The sequence below is a fragment of the Acomys russatus genome, chromosome 2 (genome assembly GCF_903995435.1).
Source record: "Acomys russatus chromosome 2, mAcoRus1.1, whole genome shotgun sequence".
NCBI lineage: Eukaryota > Metazoa > Chordata > Mammalia > Rodentia > Muridae > Acomys > Acomys russatus.
In genome coordinates this window covers 58,739,920-58,746,967 of record NC_067138.1, presented here as the reverse complement: position 1 = coordinate 58,746,967, position 7,048 = coordinate 58,739,920, and positions in this window count along the sequence as shown.

Below are 7,048 nucleotides of genomic sequence, written 5' to 3'. Positions count from 1 at the left end.
GAGGTGACAGGAGCATGGCATAATATAGGCAAGGTAGAGAGGAGTGAGATGACACTGGAGACAAGGCCAGGAGCCACATGACAAAGTGGCTTTGCTGTTTTGTTTTTTTTTTTTTTTAAATCTCTGGAACAAGAAGGAACAAGGACGCTTTAAATAAGAGGTGGCACGTTCTATTTTGCATTAGAAATGGGTACCCTTGCCACCTGTTAGAGAGCAGAGGAGTGGTGGCCACCCAGGGAACCTAGCACGAGCTTGTGTGGTTCAGGGGTAAATCTGGTGGATGACACAATAAAGATGGCTGTGGGAAAGAATATTAGGAGATCTCTAGGATGACAGTGGATAGTATGGAAGTGCAGATGTTGAAAAATAAAGCAGGAGGGCTTTGGATGAGGGGATCTTCTTGCCAATGGTACTGGAAAGGGCAATAGCGGAAACTGCATGGTGGCAATGGTTTGAGATAGAGTTAGAGGGTGTGTGGAAGTGAAAATGAGTGGAGAAAGCATCGGGATGAAATGGCAAAAGGATTACAATGGCATGAGAAAAAGGTACCCATGAGCTGTGTTGGCTAAAGCGAGGAAGTTTCCGCTGTCTCCGAGTGATGGGGTGTGAGGAAGAGGGACAGAGAACGCAGGGACTGGAGTGGGTAGAACAATCACTCTGGGGAAACTGAGTTCCCATGAAGTAGGCACACAGAGAGAGGGCCCTATGGAGCAAGCCAGGGAGCATGGCCTACACAGCGCCTTGCACTTTTAATGTTTTCCCAGGACAGTGATCACCTGTGGTCTGTGGTGTTGCTGTTACAACACTTGGCTTATTTGTCTAACAGTGTAGCACTTGTTTAAAGATGAATTCAAATCAAGTTAAAGGCTAGCTCTAACTCAGAGGTGACAGGCGTGTCATCTCTGTGTGTTTGTTTTAGCCAGAAGCAGAGAAACCATACTAAATGAAGCTGTAGCTTTTCAAAAATTCGGTGGTCCAGAATTAGATTCTACAAGACCCACCTATTTGTAAAAAAAAAAAAAAAAAAAAAGACCGATGCCCCCCCTAAAGCATCAAGATACTTCCTTTCCTTTTCTTCTAAAGAATTAGTAATTTGCTTCTATGTTTGAGAAGTCACAGAGTGTTCCTGTGACCAAAGCCCAACAGACTCGCACTGTGATTCCAAATGTTTCTAAAATCTAGGGACACTTGTCTCAATGTTGAGTTAGCACATTAAAAATGATTTCCTCCTCTTTCGTTTACATGTGTGCCCCAAGATGCCAGTTCACTAGGACTGTGGCAGGCTCTGTCTGTGCCAGCTGCTGCCAGGAACAATGCTCCAAATCAGTTCTTTCCGGATGTAAAACCAACTCGAGCCTGGCACCAGTGACTGGTGAAGCATTTAGGTGAGAGACAATTGCCTTCTCTTCTTTGCCAAGTCTTTTGAGAGAGGCAAAGATTGGATCCACCAAGCCACGATCAAATTCAACGTTGTCCTCTTCTAGAGACAGCTGGAAAAGCTTATGCAAATGAGCTGTGTGGTTTGTACACGTTATTATTCACTGAAAACATAAGCAAAGCCTCGGTATCACCCTCTGTATCTAGGCACTGATGTGTGGGTGGGCGCCACTCCCTCACAACCATCTCTTGTAGTTTTGTGACTGGCCACAGAGCTTTGCACTGCTCTCTCATGAGGCGAAGCTCCTGTTCTCGTTGGAGTGTCCTCCTGACTCATTCCACCCCATTCTCATGGTTTCCTTTGGAAGGGTACTTGCCACATTGCAGGACTTGAGCTAAATTGTCATAAGACTGTAACAACTCTACCTCCAACCTAAGTCCGGGAGGTTCGTTGAAGTCTGGGCTGAAGCAAGCTTTAGTTATCTCAGAGGTCAGGACTTCGGGAAAGGCTTCAGTTTTCATCAGTTATGTCTTGGGAGGAACCTTCTGAAATCTAAACCTTACAATATCGATATGCAACTTATACACACGCAAATACGCACACCCACAAGTCCAATCCATTTTGATGACTGCCCTTGGAGACTCGGGGCATTTTCATCAGTCTGTCATGTCTATCGGCCTCCCCATTCTTCCCGCCAGCCAACTACTGATCTACTTGCCACCAGTAGAGGTGGGTTTCGTCTGTTCTAAGTTCTTTAGGAAGCGGAACCACACAGCATGTGCTCCTTTGCGTCTGTTTCTATCACTGTGTACAGTGGTTTTGAGACTTACTCATGTTGTGGGGAACAGTAGTTTATTCATTTTTCTTGCCGAGCAGTGCTTCATTCCTTCAATATACCACTTCATGACAATCCATTCTCCTGCTGGTGTTCACCTGGGGTTTCCTGGTTCTCAGAGCTCCTGAACACATGCTTATATAAAGTATTAAGTAAACATGCTCAAAATTGCTTGACTTTAAAGATCTGAGCATCCAGCAGTATACAAATTATACCCTGGTTTTTAAAAAAGCTAATAAATGCTGTTGATAAAAGTTTAGATTTCAAATACCGCCCATGTTTGTCTCTTAAGAGTGGAGTTGCTGTAATCCCAGCATTCAGGAGGCACAGCAGCGGGTAGCTGCAAACTCAAGGCAGCCTGGTCTATAGAGCAGGCTCCAAGCAAGCAAGGATACATAATGGACCCTGTCTCAAACAAATCCAGGAAAGACAGGAAGGAAAGAAGGAAGGAAGGGAGGGAGGGAGGGAGGAAGATAGGAAGACAGGAAAGAAGGAAGGAAGGAAGGAAAGAAGGAAGGGAGGATATCTAAACAGTTTCCAAAGAAATTATGTCATTTTAAACTCACTCACTTGCTGGCAGCAGATGAAAACTTGCATTGCTCCATAGTCTGCTTAATATTTGTTGGTGTTGATCTTTTAAAATAATTATAGTATGTGTGTATGTGGGTGTGGGTGTGTATGTATATGTGTAACATGAATACGTGTGACCTTGTACACACACACACACACACACACACACACACACACACACACCCATGTGTGTCTGCTCTCACATGCACACTGCTGTTTTACTTTGTGCTAGCCTGGCCACTGAAAATGCTGAATACCTGCACTGTGATCTTCAGCCATTCAAGTTTCCTTTATGAGCTGCTTGTTCAAGTCTTAGTCTTATTTTCAAAACTGGGCCATCTCTTTATTACTGAATTATAGGATTTCTTTGTATGTTCTGGGCACAACATATTCGTCATATATAAACACATAGAGTGATTCTTCGTCTTTGCTTATTGGTAGAGGGCAAAGTACTCAGACTTTTATGTTTTCCCTCTGTAACTTTATTGTGTTACCCTCACATTTAAGTCGATGACCCATTTTAAATGGATGCCGTGTGTGTGTGTGTGTGTGTGTGTGTGTGTGTGTGTGTGTGTGCGTGCGCAGTGTGAAATAAGGGTCAAAATCTTTCTGCTATTAAAAAATCTATATCCAGATATTTCAAACCCACTGTTGAAGAGATTTTCTTTTCTCTGCTGAATTACAAGTCACTTTATTGTAGGTGCATGGACTCTCTATTCTGTTCTTAGGCATCCTTTCTAAAAGTGTTAGCAATGATTTTGAAACAAGAATGGATTGAGACTCCTCCCTCTACAGAGACTTATGAATTAGGGCATTCTTATACTAAACATTAAAGAGTGATTTTCATGATCAATGTAACATTTATATAATTCCTGATTGTTTGGTGGTTCTTCCTGCTGTATGTAGTTTATTTTATTTATGTGTAATAATATAAATGTATATGTAAAAAAACAAATATAATAAAAAAATTGAAAAAAAGGATGATTTTAAATTATGTACATGTAGGTATGTGCTTATGAGTGCAGGTACCCTTGGAGCCCAGAAGATGGCATAGGGTCTCCTGGAGCTCCAGTTTCAGATAGTCGTGAGCCACTCATTTGGGTGATGGGAATCAGACTTGAGTCCTCTACAAGGGCAGTTAGAAGCACTCTTAACCTTTGCTCATTAGCTATTTCTCCAGCGCTGGCAAACACTTTTTAAAAAAATCACTTAAAAGACTTCCTTGTGTTAGCAAATGCAAGGTAATGTATTCGGTCCTCATGGAAGTCCTTGAGGGGAAGTGGCTACCAAGAGCCAAAGTGTGTTGTATGTTTTGGCTTTTACTCTCCGCGGTAAGTAGTGTCGTACACAAAGGAGACAGAACCAGGGAAGCATTAGCTGCTTCGAGAATAGAAACAGAGGGAACAGCGAAGCCTGGAGAGGCATGGGGGTTGGCATGGGTTGGGAAAACCGTCTGCTCCAAATCCCAAAGAAGCTGCTGCCTTCCTGCCCCAGCCTGTTATTTCAAATGGCTGTGTGGCAGCTGTCCTGAAAGTGGGAAAAAGCTAGCTCACATGTAATCTTTTGCAATTAATTAAAAACACCAAAAAATATCCTAGTTCTCTTATCCCCTGTATGTGGTACCCACCCTCTCCTCCAGTGGTCTGCCTCAGGAGTCCACATCTTTGCTCTCTCCAGAGAGAACTGCATTTCCTTGAGTTCAGATGACTTGGCTGTCCTGCAAGTCTGTGATGGCTCAGGCGGAGCTGTGACTTGTAGTCCATCCAGGGTCTTACTGTTGAGCGGCTTGGATAGATCTTTTCCAGCTTTTACATCCCATGTGGAAAAAGTCCTGCATGGTGACTTGTAACGATCGTCCCTCTTTATAACAACTTCCCGTCATATCTGCACTGAGAATCTGCTCCATGTTGACCCCCTTACTCACCTGCCTCTATCTCCATAACCCCTCCCAAAGGCGTGGCTTGGTATTTATTTCTATTATCAAAAAGATGCACAGAGTGAGGGGATTTAGCTCAGCAGGAGAGTGCTTTGCTTTAGTGTGTATGAGGTCCCAGGTTCGATTCCCGGCATCTCCAAACCTGCAACTTAAAAAAAAAAAAAAAAAAAAAAAAAAAAAAGATGCATAGAGTTAGGCAGCACTAAGTTGTTGGTTAACTGGTGAAGAGAAACTGTCACTAGTCTCTCCTCTGGCAAACACGTCCTATCGTTCAAGACCAGAAGCGATGCTGTTTCCTGGGAGAAAATGAAGCTTTCGTCAGGAAGATTTGGTTGCTTTCTCTAAGTGTCTGCTCAGGACTCTGTACATTTCCTCCACAGACGCAATGTTTACTGGCTACAGATTTGTTGGGGGTGTAAGTCAGTTCTTATTATTCTATATTACTAGATGTATAGAACAGCATGACGTACATGCAACAGCCTCTCGGACACAAGTGGATTTAAATTTTTTTATATTTATTTATCGTGTGTGTGTGTGTGTGTGTGTGTGTGTGTGTGTGTGTGTGTGTGTTGGTACATGTGACAGTCAGAGAGCCAGAAGTCAACATACAGAACTCAGTTCTCGTCTTTTCATCTTGTGAGTTCAGGGAGATTGAACTCAGGGCACTAGGCTTTGGGAGAAACACCTTTATAGCTGAGCCACCTTGCCAGCCCACAAAGTGGATAATTTAATCAAATGGCTTGGTCCCTTTGTTGAATGATTATTCTGTTTACATTTATTCAACTCTTATGTATATACAGGAGTGTCTTTGTGATGGTTTGCACAAGTGTATGTGTTTTGCTCTTTAAAGATGTAGACAGTTACAGAATTTGCTCAGGACATGCATGCAGGGCCTATGTTGCCCTGGGCTCCCATGTACAGTGACAGACAGACCACATCAGTTCTTTTTCCTCGTGATCTAAGACATGAATTCAGAATCCTACTTTTCAATAACTCCACCAGAGGACCACCTTGGGATAAGATTATTTTCTCCTCCCTCATCCTGAGAGAAGCAGCCTCAAAGTCGCCCTTGATGACCTTGCTGCTGGTACCTAGAGAGAAGAGTCTAATAAGCTACAGACACTGCAGATTCCTGTCTCTCAGAACTTAATCCCATTTGCATTTTGGCTATGATCAGATGGTGGAAATACAAACTCCAAACTGTCAATCAACTTGGGCTTCTTTTCCAACTTTTCATAAATATATTTCTTTAAAAATTGTTGAACATTCTTTAAACACTAAAATGGCACAACTAATTTTTTAAAAAAATCATTGCAATGCTTTTAATCTATATATTATAGTTCATAACCTAGAATTGTTCATTGCTGAAAATCTACAATGTACAAATGAATATGTATATGTGTAGATATGTGCATAAATGTTGGCATTCTAAGGTTTGAGGGAGAAAGGAGGGGAGATATTTACTGAAAATATATATTTTATATTGTCCAGTTTTTACCTTTAAATATCAGTTGAAAACATTTTTAAAGTATATAGATTTCTGGCATGTAATTTATCTTCAAAACAGAAATTAAACCTAACCAGTTATAAATTTGAGTTTCTTTCTGAATTAACCATGTTGGCATTACCCCAGTTACCTCCTTATGTTCGCATGGTTGCTTCCAGACTCTATGTAGAATTTTATGCCTCTGTAGTATCAAATTTGTTAAATGGCATATTTTTATATCAGTAATTTTTATAGCATATTGTTATTCCAGACTTTTACATGTCTCTAATTTATTCTTAACTTCAACACAGCAGTATTGATTTTTTTTTTCTAAGTTTGATGGCATGAGCCTTCGGTTGTGATTTAGAGTCCTCCTAGCACAATCAATAATTTCCACTTCTTTATCTGTTCTTTCTCAAATCTAGATATTTGAGCAGGTGCAACAGTAAGCATTAATGTTCCTTGCTTCATTTTTATGTCTCTTTGAGAAATATTTCAATTATCTCTTGCAATGATTGAGAGTAAGTATCTTGATGACTGAATTATCTAGGGCACTTCAGTACTGAACAGCAAGAATAATTTTGTTTGCAAGTCAAATGGTTGAGTCTCTTTAAAGCACACTCCTACTTCCTAGTCCCCCTAACAAAGAGTGAGCTGCCCACAGCCTTCTCTGTAGCCCTAAATTTATTGTCTTACCAAAGGAGGTCATTTGGATACAGGGCTGGCCTAGGAAGGATTTGGGGACAGTGTCCCTGCAGGTGCTGGGGTTGTGCCTGCCAGGGTTGTATTTAAGGTGGCAGGGATGAAGGAGGCTGCAGGATCATTGTAAGTGCTGTACAAAAA